General features: G+C 39.8%; 2 pseudogenes; both read left to right on the top strand.

Moving 5' to 3' along the window:
• LOC132025604 (protein Mis18-beta-like) overlaps positions 1 to 17,853 on the top strand; it is a 127,094-nt pseudogene that overhangs the window by 95,132 nt on the left and 14,109 nt on the right.
• On the top strand, positions 4,916 to 5,087 carry LOC132008637 (U2 spliceosomal RNA; annotated as a pseudogene).

Genomic DNA, 17,853 nt, shown 5'->3' with positions numbered 1-17,853 from the left:
AAAAAAAAAAAAAAAAAAAAAAAAAAAAAAAAAAAAAGCAAGCAAGCCACCTGGGCAGGGGTAAACAATGAGGAAGAGAGGAAGAGGCAATTAATATGAAGGCATTGGATAGTGAATGGGAATTTGAAAAAAAAATGAAATTTGGATGAAAAGATTAAGGGGTGAGATAAGAATAACACTTTTCAACTTAATATGTAGGCTTTTAGTGGACCCTTCTTGGTTAGCTGCATAACTTGGGTCAATGTACTTCATATGTGTAATATCTGACTTTCTCTTTTGCAAAATGACAATAACAATAGTACTTCATAAAGTGGTTCTGAGGATTAAATGAGATACTGCACATTAAGCACTGGTGTCTAATAAGCACTCAATAAATGATGTTAAAGAGAGAATATAGAAAGCACTCAATAAATGCTACTAGAGAAGAAAGGAAAGATAGTTAAATTAACTGATGGAAATCTATGGAGGGTTGAGAAAGTTATGTAAGGGAATACATACTGAAAAGAAGGAATGATGAGGGCAAAGGAAGAATAAACTGTTTTGGATAACCAGGATTTTAGGTGTGGAAACTTGTGTCTTTTCAATGGATCTGTCCAAAAGAGGAAGAGGAGACTGCTGAAGACCATATCAGAGAGGAAGAAAATAAAATAGGTTGATGACACATTCAAGGATTCATTCGCACTGTAGGCTGACTATAGGAATTTATCTTTTCTGATAGCTACCTCAATGCAGGTTTTTGTTTTGTTTTAAATGAACTGGGGAAGTTTTGCCTATGTCTGAAATTAGAAATGTCTTTATTTTCTGGGTGAAACAAAATTGCTTCTCTCTGAAAACGACAGCACCCACTCCTTTCTCCTTCTCATCTTCTGCCCCTTCCTCCTCTACCAGGGATAGAATATCAGTGACATCCTTTTCCTTAGCATCCACCTTTCTTCCCAGAGACAACCACTGTTACCAGGTGTTTTGGACTCTTCCAGAGGTAGTTTGTGCATATACATGAGACTCAGTTTTAAATTTTGCTCTTCTTTAATCTCTTTGATACTGCCCAAGCCTGGAAGGAATCATTTAAAAGGTCAAACATTAGATTCTTTTTTTTCTAGTTATAGAAATAATACCTGATCAATTATTAAGAAGCTTAGAAGAATGCAGAACTGTATAAAGTCTGCCTTTTTAGAGTATTTATAGTTCAGAAACTGACTGAAAATAGTCTTTATGAGGAAGATACAGAGAGCTTATTTACTTGCTCTGCACTGCTACAGGTGTTGTGGATATCTGAAAGTCACCTCCACTCAGGCCCTCAGTTCTTGCTATCAAACTCACCTCTTGGGGTAGAAAACGGTGCAAGAGGAGGTAGGCTAAGAATTGGCCTGTGTCATCTTTGTACTGGGAATAGAACTTGCTGGGGCACCACTGGTCTGGGAGCTCCCTGGAGCCAGGGCTGACTCCGTCCCTTGCCTGGGAAGTGCCTCAGAAACTTGATCCACAATTACAACATTCATTCCTCATCTGAAAGGTGAAAGGGCTGCTGTATCCTGGTGGGGACTAACTCCTAATGAAACGGGTGATGGTTTTGTATTTGTGTATTTGCACAGCAGATGGACTGTGACTCTTTTTTGAGCAAAAGAAACTTGGTGCAGAAGCTGAAGGATGTGCAGCCAAGACTTGCTCTGAGTACTGTGGACTGTTCATAGAGTGGGCTGAACCTGGCCCTCATGTGGTCCACTCTGCCTCTACCAATGGGCACCAACAGGGATTGCTGTAACCTGGACTTGGAAGCTCACTCAACCTATAGCACATGTGGAAAAATATGTGAACAAAGGGAAAAAAAAATGTCTTCTAGTCATGATTTCTAACAATGCACTCAAGGCCCGTCAGAGTAAGTGAGATTGATTTTTCATGTAATTATGCAATTTTCTCAAGCCTTCTTTAACCCAGTTTAATTAGGGAAGGGTAGACTGCAAATAGAATACAGTGCTAAGCAATTTTCTCTATAAAGTTTAGCTAAGAATATTGAAGGCATATTTGACTTTTCTCTAAATATACTACCTGATTGGTTGTGAGAATTAGGAACTTGAGCTCTTCAGTGAAGAACTTAAACTGGTTCTTTTGTGGATATCAGCCTGTGTACAAAATAGACAAAAGGAGGGACTGTGTGCTCTTTTCAGAGCATCTTTTTAAACATGCTATACATGCTATACTTAGGAAAAAACCCATGTCACCTAGCTATCTTAAAACTCTCAGCGATTGGCCAGTTTCTAGTTTTTTGAGAAAAAAATCACTGCAAAAGCTGCTGTAGCAACTTTGCAGTGTTCCCTGTAACCTGAGGTTGGTGGTGTTTTCCACACTCTGTAGGTGAAGTATTAGGGGTTCACTGAGAGATTCAGCAGTTGTCTGAAACTCCCAAGAAGCTGAAAATAGAGCCCTAGATAGCAGCCAAGTTTCCTGCCCTGAAAGTGAAGAGAGAGACCTAAAAAATAGGATTAGATTGGAAAGAGCATATATACTTTCCAGGGGCTTATCTGAACCGCGTCTCCTCTCTGACCCTCTTTGAGTTTACCCATCATAAGTAATAGCGTGACCTCTTCTTCAAGTCATTCAAAAATGCATTTGTTCTCCATAATAGAGAGAGAAGCTCCAGCCAAATTATATTCTAATGTATCATAGCCTTGAACCCAGGGACCATTTTGCATTGCTGACTAGGTGGCTGCTGAATATATTACTAGTCCTCCAGTGTTTGTGTCAGCTTTGTAAAGAGGCAGATTTCCCAGCTTGTCTCCAATATTGCTATTGTTAGGGCTTTTTTAGGGGGTGGGCAAAAATAAAAAGGAGAAAAATCCGAGTAAAATCTGAGTAAAAACATTTTTGAGTAAAATCTGCTTTTGTGGCTAGGTAAATATAGCAGCCCCATAAAATCTTATTCCTATGTGAATAGATACAGTCATGTTGAAAATGAGTGTGACTCTGACAAAATTGCCATGTAGAAACATGGGGCTGGGGCAGGTGTAGTCAGGTAGAGAAGGGCCAGAGAAACTCAAGGAAGTCAGTATTCTAAAGAAATGATTCCAAATTTCCAAGGCTCCTGCTGGCCTGAAGGATTTGTCAGTTATTCACCTAGTGACTTGGACATAAAGAGAAGAGTCCATAATACCTGATACTGCAGGTCCCCTTTTATGTGGAGAAAATACTGAAACACAGTTTTCCATTTTAATTTAAAAATCTGGACTTAGATTCGTGGAACAGGCAATCCAAGGAAAGCTTAAAATGACTTACTGATGAGAAATATTTTCTTCCACCAGAACAGGCTGGAGCCACTCAGTAAGTGAAGCCAGTGCTCAAGTAATAAATGCGGCATTGTAGTTACCCATGCTTTGCTAACTCACCTATAACCATAGCATCTGAATCCTTTGCCAGTGAATCTATGTTAGCCAGAACCCTGACACTGCATTACTCATACAGTGCATTAAACAGTCCCGTAATGGCTAAACAGAGGGTGTTACTTCCCAAGTACTCTCTTAGTGCCACAGAGGAATAAAATGGGGGAAGGGAGGATGGAGTCCAGTGTGCTATCAGGCACAATCCCATGCCAACTTGGCATTACCATCATTTGGGATCCATGAATCCCTCAGACTCAGGTCTTGGAGCAGTTTTCATGCATGAGAAGGGAAGTTGGCAGGGTCAGAGACAATGTTTTCCTTTGCCTGGAGGCCCCAGTGGTTGGATTGGGTATTTACACTGCCTGAGTTTGCCAGATTATCACTCAGTCTTCCCTTCTAGCCCACTTTGGGTGTGTAGACACTGCCTGTGTGAAACTAAGAGGAAAGATTGCCTTTCCCCTGGTCCCCTGCCATTGCTTCTGCCAACTTCTCCCTGCACATGTGAATTTGGCCACTTGGAACCTAGTGTATTCATGGCAAGGTGAAAGTCAGTGAGATAGGGAAAACTATACTGTCCAATAATCTTGGAAGCATCCACTTGCCATCTTTCCCTGGCAAGCAACAGTGTATCACAGACCAATTGGGAAGGATGAATATTATGTCTTCATGAGGGGTGATAGAAGGGCTAGAAGGAGTAACTGGATGGAGAACAAGAACAGGTATAACTGTTTCTTTTCTTTTCGTTTCTTACTTGCCAAGCTTAAGGTCCATGTTGCAAAGAGAGTATGGTGAAGAAATCTGCCACCTGGGGCATTGCAGATCTTCATTCGAATCTCTCTTCTACCATAAACTAGCTACCCAACCATTCTGAGTTTCTTCCTAGGGAACATTGGAGGGTTGACCTTGGTGCTGTCTTGAAAGTCCCTTCCAGGTCAGATGTTGGATAGTCCATCTACATCTTTCTGTCTCATGGCTTCCCTATACCCACACCCAGCAGGACCTGATCATTTGATTACTCCACTTGTTCAGATGACAAAAAGGTGTTAGATCCTTTCTCTTCAGCTCCAGCTTCTTGAAAGTGGCCCACAATCCTTCCCTTAATTTTCTTAAGGCTTTTGGAGGTTTTGGCTTTTTCAAATGGCCACCCTGGCTCTGCGATGCTCCTAAATATGCTCCCTGCCAAGCTAATGGCTTTTTCTCATCTTTTCTCAGCTTCCTCTGACCCTGGTGTGTTTGACAAGGTTGACTACATGCTCCTTCAAGAAATTCCTTTCATGTTTTGTTACCTCTGGGATACTCAAGATAGACTCCTTTCCATCTTCTCCTATTACTTTGCCTCAGACTCCTTTAAATCTCCTTTCTCATCCTGCCACTGTTTCTAATCTTGGAAGTTTTCTCTGGCTTTTTTTTCCCCCCATGTTCTTTGTAATAGTAACATCTCCCTCGGAATCTTCAGTTCCTACCTTCCTAGAGGACATCTAGAGGACATCTAGAGTGATTTCCAGAATCTTCTCCTGGGCTCTAGAGTCATCCATTCAGCCATTGCTTCTTGGCCTTTTGGCTAAGATCAAGTATAGAATCATCCATTCAGCCATGACCTGAGTTTTTCCATTTGGATATTTGACTAAACAACTCCAGTCAGCAAGCAGGTCTGAACCATATTCATTTTCTTGCTTCTGAAATCAGTTGCTGAAAATGACATTTGAATCCTAAAAAAAGTGCCAGCTTCTCTTAATCCCCTGACAAGAATAGTTGGCCTTTCATTGTTTCCTCTCTGTTATCAGGATATCTAAAAAGTTACTAAATCCTGCTGATTCCCCAAGCAAATTGACAATCATATGTCCCTTTCTTTTCTATTTATACACCCCACCCCTCGGTTCCTTTTCATTTAGTCAGTAAAAATAACTGACTCCTGGAAGGGACTGGATGATATGCTGTGAGAAAGGCAACATGTGAAAGAAATGGCATTTTTTGAGGAGAACACAGGCAGCAACCTCTTTGACCTCCACCACAGCAACTTCTTCCTAGAAACATCACTAAAGGCAAGGAAAGCAAGGTCAAAAATGAACTATTTGGACTTCATTATGATCAAAAGCTTTTGCACAGCAAAGGAAACAGTCAACAAAACCAAAAGACAACTGACAGAATGGGAGAAGATATTCACAAATGACATATCAGATAGAGGGCTAGTATCAAAATCTGTAAAGAATTTATCAAACTCAACATGCAAAGAACACATAGTCCAATCAAGAAATGGACAGAAGACATGAATAGACATTTCTGCAAAAAAGACATCCAAGTGGCCAACAGATACATGAAAAAGTGCTCTACATCACTTGGCATCAGGAAAATACAAATCAAAACCTCAGTGACATGCCACCTCACACCAGTCAGAATGGCTAAAATTAACAAGTCAGGGAATGACAGATGCTGGCGGGGATATGGAGAAAGGGGAACCCTCTTACACTGTTGGTGGGAATGCAAGCTGGTACAACCACTCTGGAAAACAGCATGGAGGTTCTTCAAAAAGTTGAAAATAGAGCTACCCTACAACCCAGCAATCGCACTACTGAGTATTTACCCTAAAGATACAAATTTAGTGATCTGAAGGAGCACATGCACCTGAATGCTTATAGCAGCAATGTCCACAATAGCCAAACTATGGAAAGAACCTAGATGTCCATCAACAGATGAATGGATAAAGAAGAGGTGGTATATGTATATATATATAATGGAATACTATTCAGCCATCAAAAGAAATGAAATTTTGCCATTTGCAGTGACGTGGATGGATCTAATTAACATTTTTAAATGATCTGATCACCTCTTTTTTTTTAAGAGTGAATTTTTTTTAAAGATTTTATTCATTTATTTGACACACAGAGAAAGATTACAAGTAGGCAGAGAGAGAGTGGGAAGCAGGCTGCCTGGTAAGCAGAGAGGCAGATGTGGGACTTGATCCCAGGACCCTGAGATCATGACCTGAGCTGAATGAAGGCAGAGGCTTAACCCCCTGAGCCGCCCAGGCACCCAATATGATCACCTCTTAACTCAGAAATCACCAATGTTAGATAGCGGATGGCCACTCTTTTTAATATTTTCTCCTCCACTGGGGAAGTGATTTCAGCCCAGAGATCCAAGCACCTTACAATTCTGACAATCAAGAAACCCTTTAAAGTCTTGTGCTCTAAATTTTCTCATTTCAGCATTGTTTGCCTTCCTTTTTTCTTTTTCAGATGCTTATGTTTACAATTTCTCAGAGTTTCAGTCAAAAGGGTGCATTTCCTCAGCTGGAAGAATCAAACTTTGAAAGTCTTGCCTTCCTTTAACCCTACATTTAAAAATATAGATTAAAAAAATAAGAATATAAGGCCTTATTCATCTCTAAATATGCAAGCAAGGCAACTGATGTTTTAAATAGAAAATTGTCCACCATGAAGAAAGCCACAAGCAATGGCAAGATTGAAACTTGTAATCAGATGCTTCTAACGATTTGTGAATATATCAATAGATTCCTGAGTCATCAGATATTTGACATTATGTAGAGTTAGCTTGAGTCTAGGTCACTCATCCCCTGGAAATGTTTGGGTGGAATGGACCTGAAATGTGTCTCGTGAGGTCCTTGTGCTAATATCTCTAAGTACACTGGGTGGGAAAGAGATATGTTTACATGCAAAGAAATATCCTGCACTTGGAGTCATTTGTTAATAAACTGGTTGAAGGATATAAAAAGTTTTAAAATGCTCAGCAACATTTTAGTCAAAGAAATTTCTTTCCCTGATGGGAAGCATGGCAGGAAGAACAAATAGAACAAATGAATGAGAAATGGGAAGTCAGAAAATAGCAGAAAGATTTAGCCCCTGTAAGTTTCTTTGTACATTTTTATTTATATTTTAATTCATTTAAAACTATTTACTGAAACATCTAGCTTATTTAATAAACTAGTTTTTCACACAATTAAAAGCCTAGAACAGGAGGATCTTGTGTCTTTGGTCACCATCAATAAGAAGAAAACTATCCCACAGAGTGGGATTGGAACTGCAGAGCTAATGCCACACAGAGCTTGTAAATTAGAAATATCTCCTATTAAAACTATTTATTCTGTAAGAGATCTGGAAATAAATTTCAAATTACGTTTTATCCCCAATGCTTGGTATAAGGCTTGTACATAGGGGTTGTTCAGTAACTATGTGAGGAATAAATAGATTATTAGAAATAAAAAAATACTTATTTTATGCCACAATATGTTTTAAGCTCTTAAGTTATATTAGTAGACAAAGCAAACAAACAAACACAATCTCTGTTCTTATTAGCTTTCTTTAAATTTATACCATTGTGTTAAGGGGAATGGGCACAATTTGATTTTTTTGAGTGATATGTTTTAAAGGTTGATTTTATTTTTTAGAACAGTTTAAGATTTGCAGCAAAACTGAAAACCTAGTTTAGAAAGTTCCCATGTATCTCATATTCAGGTTCTTCTTTTATTAATATCATATATCAGTGTAATAACATCTGTTATGATTTATGGACCAATGTTAATACATTATTAACTAACACCAAGAGTTTTTTTTTAGAGTTCCTTAGTTATCTTTTTTTTTTTTTTTAAGATTTTATTTACTTATTTGACAGAGAGAGAGGGCAAGCACAAGTGGTGGGTAGTGGCAGGCAGAGGGAATACCAGGCTCCCCACCCAGCAAGGAGCCTGATGTGGGATTCTTATCGCAGGACCCTGGGGTTATGACCTGAGCTGATAGCAGATGCTTAACTGACTGAGCCACCCAGGCATCCCTAGATTTCCTTAGTTATCTAGTGTCCTTTTCCTGACCCAGGAATCTATCCAGGATACCACATTACATCTAATCATTATGTCTCTTAAGGTCCTTTTGGCTGTAGCAGTTTCTCAGATTTTCCTTGTTTTTGATGACATTGATAGTTTTGAGGAGTATAGATCAAATATTTTGTAGGATGCCCAACTATTGGAATTTGTCTGATGTTTTACTCATGATGAGATGGGTTGTTGGTTATTGAGAGGGAGACCACAGAGGTAAAGTGCCATTTTTATCATATCATGTCAAGGGTGCATACTATGAACATGATTTATAAGTGTTGATGTTGACCCTTGGTCACCTCGCTGATGTAGTGTTTGTCAGTTTTCTCCACTTAAAAGCTACTCTTTCTGCCCCTTTCTATACTGTATGCTTTGGAAAGAAGCCACTATGTGCAGCCAACATAAGGCCTGAGACTCATGACCCCCTCTTTCCTGTAGGGTGGAGTATCTACATAAATGATACATAAATCTACATAAATGATTTTGAATTCTGCAGTGAATTGAATGAATGAATTGAATTTTGAATTCTGCAGTGTTGTCTCCCATTTATTAATTATTTAAATTGTTATGTATATCACTATGGACTACTTACTCATGGATATTGATTTTATACTTTGTGCTTTAATTCTATACTAGTTTTTTAATTATGCTGTTCAATTTTTTTCTAGTTCTGGGAACACTTTTAGTTGCTTCTATGCTCCTTTTCTTGCCAGAGAAATTATAACAATTTTAATATTGACTCACCGTATCTCGATGCACTCTTGATGGCACTAAAACTTTAAAAACATATTCAATTTAATAAGAGGAAAAGTTATGTATGTTTGTTATCTATTGCTGTGAAACAAAGCCAAAACTTAGTGGCTTAAAATAACATGACTTATTCTTCCTTATATTTCTGTGGGTTGAGTGGACTTAAGCAGATAGTTCATCTGTTCAGGTGGTATGCCATGAGGGTCGCTCATATATATAGTATGCTCCTTTGACATATCTCCATTGTTGTCTCTGTGTGTGTGTGTGTGTGTGTGTGGCAGGAAGAACAAATAGAACAAATGAATGAGAAATGGGAAGTCAGAAAATAGCAGGAGGAGGAAGAGGCAACTAATTGGAAGCAAGGATGCAGTAGACTTCCAGAATAGGAAGGGCTTCTTGGTACTGTCCTTTTTCCCTGAACAGTTTGGGTTTCCAAGGTTTCCCAGGTGAAGTGAATAATGAGAAATTTTGTCCTGATGCTCTCTCTCTGTGCCTTTATACAGATACTCGAATAGGTTCTGACACTGGGTTTTGAGGGGGTAGGAGAGTACCATGGATTGAGTGTCTAATGTGAGTTAGGCTTTTCGCATGGGCTAACTCTGTTCATCCGAACAAGAACCTTATAAAGCAGGCACAATTATTACCATGTTTTACAGATGACAAAATAGAGTTGGAGATAGCTCTGGCCCAGAGCTATACTTAGTTATGTTGTGATGTAGTTTTATGAAGCAGTTTTACCTTTGATTCTTGAGATGCTTGTCTACTATACCACCTCGAGTTTCAACACTTTTTTGTTTGTTTTAGAATGACCATCATCACTTCATCTGATTTATTTTATTATGTTCAGTTAGCCAACATATAGTCATCATTAGTTTTTGGTATAGTGTTTAACGATTCATTATTGCGTATCACACCCAGTGCTCATCACCACATGTGCCCTCCTTAATACCCATCACCTGGTTACCCTATTCCCCCCCGCCTTCTGTAACCTTCAGTTTGTTTCCCAGAGTCCAGAGTCTCTCATGGCCAATCTCCCTCTCTGATTTCTTCCCATTCAGTTTTCCCTCCCTTTCCCTGTGGTCCTCTACACTATTCCTTATGTGCCACATATGAGCGAAACCATATGATAATTGTCTTTCTCTGCTTGACTTATTTCACTTAGCGTAATTCCTTCTAGTTCTGTCCATATCAATGCAAATGGTAGATATTCATCCTTTCTGATGGCTGAGTAATATTTCATTGTGTATATGAACCACATCTTCTTTATCCATTCATCTATGAAGGGCATCTCAGCTCTTTCCCACAGATAGGCTATTGTGGACATTGTTGCTATGAACATTTGGGTGGATGTGCCCCTTCTTTTCACTACATCTGTATCTTTGGGGTAAATACCTAGTAGTGCAACTGCTGGTTCATAAGGTAACTCTATTTTTAACATCTTGAGGAACCTCTGTACTGTTTTCCAGAGTGGCTGTACCAGCTTGCATTCACATCAACAGTGGAAGAGTGTATCCCTTTCTCCACAACCTGGCCAACATTTATTGTTTCCTGTCTTGTTAATTTTTGCCATTCTAACTGGTGTAAGGTGGTATCTCATTGTGATTTTGATTTGAATCTCCCTGATGGCTAATGATGTTGAACATTTTTTCATGTATTTGTTAGCCATTTGTATGTCTTCTTTGGAAAAGTGTCTGTGCATGTTTTCTGCCCATTTCTTAACCGGATTATTGGGCAAACACTTTTTTTTTTTTTTTTAAAGGTAAAATTTCCCCTAATGTGGGACTGAATTCACAACCCCAAGATCAAGATTCTCATGCTCTACTGACTGAGCCAGGTGCTCCCTAAGCACTTTAAACCTACCATCTAGAGGTGATATAACTTTATTTAAAAAAACAACAACAACGTTATTTTGGGGCACCTTGGTGGTTCAGTTGGCTGTGTCTGCCTTAGGCTAGGGTCATGATATCAGGGTCCTGGGATTGAACCCCAAGTTGGGCACCCTGCTCAGCGAGAAGTTTGCTTCTCCCTCTCCTTTTTTAAAAAAATTATATTTAATTTAATTTTTTTCAGCATTCCAAAATTCATTTTTTATACACCATCCCCAGTGCTCCATGCAATACATGCCCTACCTAATACCCAGCACCAGGCTCACTCAACCCCCCACACTCGTTCCCTCCAAACCCTCAGTTTGTTTCTCAGAGTTCACAGTCTCTCATGGTTTTCTCCCCCTCCAATTTCCCCCAACTCACTTCTCCTCTCCATCTCCCAATGTCTTCCGTGTTATTCCTTATGCTTCACAAGTAAGTGAAACCATATGGCAGTTGACTCTCTTTGCTTGACTTATTTCACTCAGCATAATCTCTTTCTCTTTCTGCCCCTTCCCCTGCTTGTGCTCTCTCTCTCAAATAAATAAAATCCTTTAAAATAAAAAAATATGATTTTATGTGATTAAATCATACATTTTGATTTGTGATCCACTCTTAAAATTTTTTTCATTTGGAAGTCTCATGAGTGTTTGATGCATCTTTTTTCCCCCTTTCTTTTTTTTATTACCTTTTGCCATCCTTTGGTTTGGATTTTTATTGCTTTTTAAGGGACAATCTCAAAAATGCCTTCACTGACCTTCCCAGTTATTTCTTGCCGGCATCCTTTCCTGCTCAGACAAACATACACAAAAACCATAAACCTGAGAAAGACTATTCCTGATCAATCTCATCTGCTTTGCCAGCCCTGTCTTTCCTTTTCTTCTATGTGTGTGCCTCCGCCATACTGCACTATTTTCTGCTAATTGGATGTGCCACGTGCCCTTTCTTGTCAGAAACTTTGTTTATGCAGTCTCTTTCACTCAGAGTATGTCCTTTCCTCCATGTCCACTTGTCAAAATGATTTAAGTTTCGGTTCAGAAGCTATCTTGTCCTTGAAGTCTCCCTTCAAGGGAGAATCATCTCCTTCTTTCATCTCTTTCTTTCCTCTGCCCTGAGGTATTTTACCTAGAGGATATGTTATATGTCCTAGATGAAAAGTTCCTTGAGGGCTGTCTTCATCACCATGTATCTCTTGAGCATCACATTAGTGTCTTGTTTAATGTTTGCTGAATACATGAGATAGATAGATAAGGGCCGCATTGATGATGTATACAAAATTTACTTAATGCTAAAACTCCACAAACAACAATGGTACTGTAAATCTGGGCATCACTGGATTTTCAAACAGTGGGATAATTAAACCATCCAAAGAAAATGCAAATACTACTAAGTTAAATTGCCTTGTAATCATTTCTATCTTTGCATTGAAAAGAATCTGACTTGATTCTTGAGTTGTCATTAAAATGGTTTGGATGTTATGACAATAATACATAGAGAAAGTGGGAAAATAAAAACATTCATAATGGTATGGATGAAATTTAGATTTATAATGACTAAAAATGTTGCACTAAGAGACATTGAAGGCACATTATGTCACTTTAATTTGGCTTTTGAGAAAGATTGGGAGGTGGCTGAGGAATTAAATAATAGAACAAAAACCAGAATATAACCACAATAGACTCATGTCCTTCCAGAGGAAAGCTTGTACTCAGCATGGAGCTGCATCAGATCTCAATTCAGAGAAGCTTAGGACTCCTGTAGTGTTTCCCTCTTCAAAGCCTTGTGCAAACATGAACGAAGTTAATCTAATTAACTTATTAGCTTTTTAAGCTAGTGGTACCAATTAGTCACCTCATCAGACTCTGGCTCGGGTCTCATTGCACAGCGCTTAGCTATAAAGGGGCTTTCATCAAAACCCCCAGGAGTGCAACACATGGCATTTGCGTGTGTTTTCCAGAGAATGGCAAAAAGAGCCATGTGCAAGGCAATTATAGGGAACCCTCTCTGGGAAAACCTTAATCACAAGGATCATTCTCATCACCTCTTTTTAGAAAGTACATCACATATTAGGTTTCATTCCTAGAAGTATGAGCCCTTCCCTTAACCTGAGTCCAGAGAGTGATTATAAATGTTAGACTTAAATTTCTGGATGCCCATTGGGGTAGAGAGCCCCGTCGGCAACAGGCAATCTTAGAAGGTCTGGCAGTTTGGGTGGTATTTTTTTTTTTTTTTTAAAGAGGGAGAAAAGGGGATTCAAGCAGAGTGCAATGAGAATAGTGATCCCAAAATACAGCCCTCAAGGAAGACTTCCAGAGAGACAATGGCAAAGGAATAAATAAAAAGAAAGTTATAAATTCATCTATTTGCTCTTCCCTGACCCTTGCTTTTACTCCTCTTCACTGCAACTACCCTGGGAAAGGCACAATACTTTCCCCTGTCACAATATTGAGAAAAATTGAAATGGGGAAGAAAGACCACCAGATGCTTTATTGTCTTAGACGTTTCCACATAATTAGCTGGGGATAAAGGGCCTCTGCATGGTTTCATTGCATTGAATGAACTTGGATATTGCTACACAGTAGTGTGTTTTATGATTCATGCTCTGTTATCCTGTGGCTTTTTGAAAACTGCCAGCTACTTTATCACTGCCGGCTAAGCCTGGGCCCACCACTTAAAATGCAGCAATGCAAAGTTAACTGTGCATGACAGATGTCCATGAAATTGTTTAACACACACATACACGCTCACACAGAGCACAAAGCTGGCTCTGGCCCTCTTATGAGTCTTGCTGGCTCAATGTCCTTATTAAACATAAATAAAAAGTAATATAGGGCTAGGAAAGAAATAAAAATTCATGAAATGACAAAAAGGAGAACATATTTTGGACTTTGGTTACATTGGATGCATTTAAAGTTTCAAAAGGTCCTTGAAAAAGTTAGAAATAATGAAGTCACAAGAGAAACAAAGGATTGGGGTGTCAGGGATTAGGTTAAGAAATTGGAACTTTGAGGTTATCTTGTTTTCTCTCAGAACTGGTATCACCAAGGTATTACTGTCTCCTCCCACCATCCTCCAGTCCTGGGTGCCACGGAGAGCATTTTCTCAGGATGGCCTTCATCTGTTTTATCCCTTGGTATCCAGTATCCTAACCGTCCCATCCTGTGAGTCTCTGTATCTTACGTTTCGTTTCGATCTTACTGCACATTCCTCTCTTCATTCTTATACCAGGTCCTTTCACTTGCAAAAGGAATGTCCTTTTATAGAAGGAAAGTGCTTTTCCTAGGAAGTTACTCTACATTCCACTTTTCATGGAACGGTTTTTATACTGTGACATATACTGAATTGTAACATTTGAGGTGCCTGTTTCCCTCAAGATTCAAAGCTGTAGCATGCAGGGGCTGTGACGCACTCATCTCTTTCTGTCAGAGCTCAGCGTAGCATCTGAGATACAGTAAGTAGATGCTTAACCAATGTCTAGTGGACAGTGAAGTTGAATGGGAGCCAAGTTCATAATTTGCTCCCCGGGGAGATGGGTAAGATGTAAGCCTTTAGTAGTTCCTTGAGTGAGGCTTTCTTCACTTTGATTTTGTATATGTTACTTTTTGGCAGAGATGTGTCCTATTTCTCAGAAAACCCTGATGAAATACATTTTGGGAGTGGAAGTCACTCAGAGAGGTTAAGGGGTTCAAAAGGATAGGAGGCTAGTAAGGATTGAGGTAGGTCAGGGTAGAGAAAAGACCTATCTCCAAACAATCCTGTCCCAGGGCATTCTGTGAAGGGATACCCCATTTTTTACAGTGGCATGCCATGCTCATATGTTTTACCATTTCTCTGAAATTTTGAGTCACCCTTACTTCACCCTGTAGTGTGTCTTAGTCAGCTTAAGCTGCTCTAACAAAATAAAACTGATTGGGTGGCTTAAACAACAGAAGTGTATTTCCTAAAGTTCTGGAGTCTCCTACTTCAAGATCAAGATGTCAGCAAGGTAGGTTTCATCTGAGGCGTCTTTTCTTGGCTTTTAGGTGGTTACCATCTTGCTGTGTGCTCACACGACCTCTTCTTTGTGTGTATGGAGAGCTAGAGCTCATTTTCTTGAGTTCTCTTCTTTTAAAGACACTAATCTTATTGGAGGAGGCCCTATCCTTATGACCTTATTTAACCTTAATTATTTCCTTAGAGGTCCCAGTTTCAACTAATAGCCACATTGAGGGTTAGGGCTTCCACATATGAATTTGAGAAGGACACAAATATTTAGTTCATAACAGGGTGAAGCCCTTAAGTTGTGACTAAAGTTTTTGGCTAATTTAATAAAGCTCCAAGTAGAATATCATGTCTCAGCCAAGAGTTTGGGGTATAGAAACTTTCTTTAGTAGTTCTAAAAAACCAAGAAGGTTGCATATAGCTCAGCTTGGCTGTCTTGGTATTAACCTCCTTGTATCTTCTCTTCTCCCTCATTCCTGGGGCAGGTTTCTCCTGCCATCCTCTATTCCCTTCAGAGAAGCAAAGCTGGCTTGCTTCTAGGCACCTGTGCTTCAGGTCTATAGGTTTTCCAACTTACACTTCATTCTGTTGATCACAGTTTACCCATCCTTCGTTTCATTAATTTGGGAACATCTATTCCATACTCGTGATTATGGTGGAAGTAAATGTTAAAAACTTTGTTTTAATGCACTCTGAGGGTTACAGATTTGCATTTTTGTTATTTATTTATTTAATCTATCTACCAATTTTACTTATGATAATGGCTTATAGCTTTCTGGAGAGAAGGGACTCCAAGGATGGAAATGTTAAGCACCAGAATAGGCCTCTGCATGAGTTTGATAGAGATATGGAGATGAAAAGGAGAATTGCCGCAACAGGCAGCCTTTTCCTGTGTCCACACATAGGGCTCTGGTCTTCTCTAAAACTCTTTGGCATTCACAACTGACAAACAACAACCAGAAAATGCCCTCAGAGAAAATGGCAAGGGGACCTACTCATGGTGCTGGAATAGAAAATGGGAAACTCTAAGTATAGATATTGTACACTGTAAAGAAGCTACATTCAGAATCTTAAGAACTTTTTGAAATAAAAGCGAAGAACACATTGTAGAAATAAAATGAGAAACTTCAGTGGAATTTCCACTGTGAGGATTTTGAGTTTTCATTCCCCATTTTCTGTCCTTCTTTTCCCTTAACTTATGACACTAAGGAGAAAGGCAACTTCCCTTGAGCTGGCTGGCTGCCAGTAGTTGGGCCCAATTCAATCTGTGGGCATTGGGTGATGGGATGGGTAACTGCAGCTTCCTCCTGAAATCTGGGTTTCAGCAAAGCTTTGCAATGGAGTTTAGTCTTTTGTGCTCTGGCAGGCTGATCCATGCTTTACAAAGAGCTTCTTGATAAATCGGGATATTCCTGTATTCAGGGACCACAACTCAGAGAGAAGGGAGCTCATAGACACTTTCCTCCCAAACTCAAGTGGTTAATGTGTATGTTTTTGTTGACATTTCCCTCTGTTTATATATTGTTCTTTATGAGAGGTTAATATCTCAAAAAAGTGAATATGCACCGTATGGTGTTGTCATTTTAATCTGGAGTAGTTTAACTTACTTTGTAAAGCACTTTTTGGTGTGTTTTTAAGATTGTGTACCAAAGGATTGTTACTATATATGTGTGACTAGAAATAACTGAAGAAAAAAGAAAAAAACCCTAAACTCTTTTTTGACTTTTACATACACCCCCCCAATGTAATATATTTCTTATCATTATTAAAGGAATAAAACTCTATGTCTCCTTTTAAAACTGTTTACCCCTCTGGAGAATCATAATGTATCTCACTGGGGTGCCAGTTAAATCATGGGGAAAGTAAAGAAAATGTGTGAGGGTCCCAGATCTGGGTGTGCTCATGTCTCTGTTGTGACTATGTGGCAGTTGTGTGGGGATGTGACTGTGTATTGGGTCTGTGAATTGTGAGTGTGTGTGGACTGTATTTTCTGCATGTGTGGACTGTGTGTGTTTGTGTGGAGATGGTGAGTATGTGTGGGCTGGGTGTGAGTGTTGGGATTGTATGTGCCTGAGTGTATGTGTGTATGTGTGTCTGTGTGTCTGTGTGTGTGTGTGTGGACTGTGGGTGGCCTGCTCAACATTTTGGTGGATGTTTCATTCCCACCCCTTTTACTACGACCCTGGTCAGACCACTTTTATGCCAGTGACAGCTTCATGAAGCACAAAACATGGAGCAATACATGGCATGAAATTGGCAACAAAGCCGAGCAAAAGGAGGAACAATTCTCTGGCAGGATGTGTTCACAATATGGCTGATTGGATCTGGAAGCAGATGCCAGCAGCGGGTATTGTCCTGGTGACTGAAAAGACATGACCCCTGAGAAACCAAAGACAAGGAGGCTCTCCTCCCGAACCAAGGGGGAGGGGAGAAGAGGTGAAACCAATGAATAAATCAGGCAATGAAAACCAGGGAGAAAAGAAAATGCTAACGAGGACTTTTTATGGGGAAAAGGGGCAGTTCAGTATGCAATCGCTCCCGCTCCCCAGCTAGCTGAACACTTTCTCAGACAATGGCTTTTTAACAGATGGGAGACCCAGTGAAAGAAGCCAAGTTTTGCGCAGTGGAGAATCCCTGTTTGTTTAGTCTGCTGCTGGGCAGGTGTCTGGAGAAAGGCGATCCCGCAGGTTAAGTGCCTGGGTGCCAGTTTAATACAGAGCAGCCAGGATGTCAGACGCGACTGGTTTTATGGGAGGATTGCACTTCTTAGAATGGTTTGTGAAATTCTGAAGAAAGGAAGTGGACTGGAAGTTGCCTCCTGAAGTGCCAGCCCTCCCTCTCTGCCCCTTTCCCCTTGCCTGCTCCCTCACCTCTCTGTCACCAGCCTGGGGCTAAAAACCTTGTTGAAGAGCTGTCCATCAAGTAAAGGATTGGGAGGGGTGGGAACAGGACACAGTCCGCGTTCTCAAAGCAAACATCGTATTTCCAAACACTTTTAAGCACATAAAGACAATTAAGTGGGTTTAAAAGTGGGATGTAATCTTATCTTCATCAA

This window comes from Mustela nigripes, chromosome 1, assembly GCF_022355385.1.
Source record: "Mustela nigripes isolate SB6536 chromosome 1, MUSNIG.SB6536, whole genome shotgun sequence".
Classification (NCBI taxonomy): domain Eukaryota; kingdom Metazoa; phylum Chordata; class Mammalia; order Carnivora; family Mustelidae; genus Mustela; species Mustela nigripes.
The sequence above is the reverse complement of the archived record's forward strand: the minus strand, read 5'-3'. Positions and strand labels throughout refer to the sequence as shown.